Here is a 919-nt window from a genome sequence, read left to right as displayed (position 1 = left end):
AATCCTCTTCGGCCGCCCTCGATCCACCTGCGTCTCTGTCCGTGGTCCTGCTGTTTCGCTGTACGCGGCCAAGAGTGTGCTCGTGCCACTTTACCACCCACCTGCACACCTTAGGCACTCCTTCCCCCACCACCTCACTGCACGCGAAGTACACCCTCATGCGAGAGGAGAACAATGCGCCACCGGCGTGGGCTCCCAGGGACACGCACCGCGCCGACCCTCTTCAGCTGCTTTCCTCCCCTCAGAAGCACTGCGGGCTGAGCAGCGCTGCGGAGAGCGGACAGGGCTGTCACTCGCGCTCACACGGCAAGCCGGAGGTGGATTCGACTCGAGAGGCGTGCGGTGATAAGAGTAGCGCCAGCACACTGTCGAGAAACGATGACTTCTTGAATGAAGTAGCACAGACCCACTCGTTCAGATTTTGCGGACATCCTCGACGATCCGCGGCACAATGTCTGCGTTCACAAATTCAAAAACGTTTCCTGGTTGCGCTAGCCGTCTTACTTGCTCTCATAGTCATGGTTCACTGTGCTATCAGCCGATTCACGATCAATGTAGGCTCACAACAGAAGCGGTCGATACGGTTGTCAAAGGAGGCGGCCCGTCGCTCTGAGTTTCCATCGCCGTTTTCCGTCCTCGTGCACCACGAGACTGCTGTTGAGCGGTTGACGACCACACAGCGCGGTCTTGCTGCCTCTGAAACTGACTCTCTGGTGCGACTGGGCCCTGATCAGCTGCCTTCGTGGACGCTGCGCGTGATCGACGAGGACTGCACGATGTGCTTCGACAACGTCACGTACGCTTCTGCGGTTGCTGCGAATGCGGGGAGATCGACTGACAGGACGGGAAACCAGAGCCTGGAAAGGCTTCCCGTGTTCGCGACAACATCTGCGCCGCTGGGCCTCATGGGGCCCATGTT

Source organism: Leishmania donovani, chromosome 36, assembly GCF_000227135.1.
Source record: "Leishmania donovani BPK282A1 complete genome, chromosome 36".
Lineage (NCBI taxonomy): Eukaryota > Euglenozoa > Kinetoplastea > Trypanosomatida > Trypanosomatidae > Leishmania > Leishmania donovani.
Note: the sequence above shows the minus strand (reverse complement) of the source record.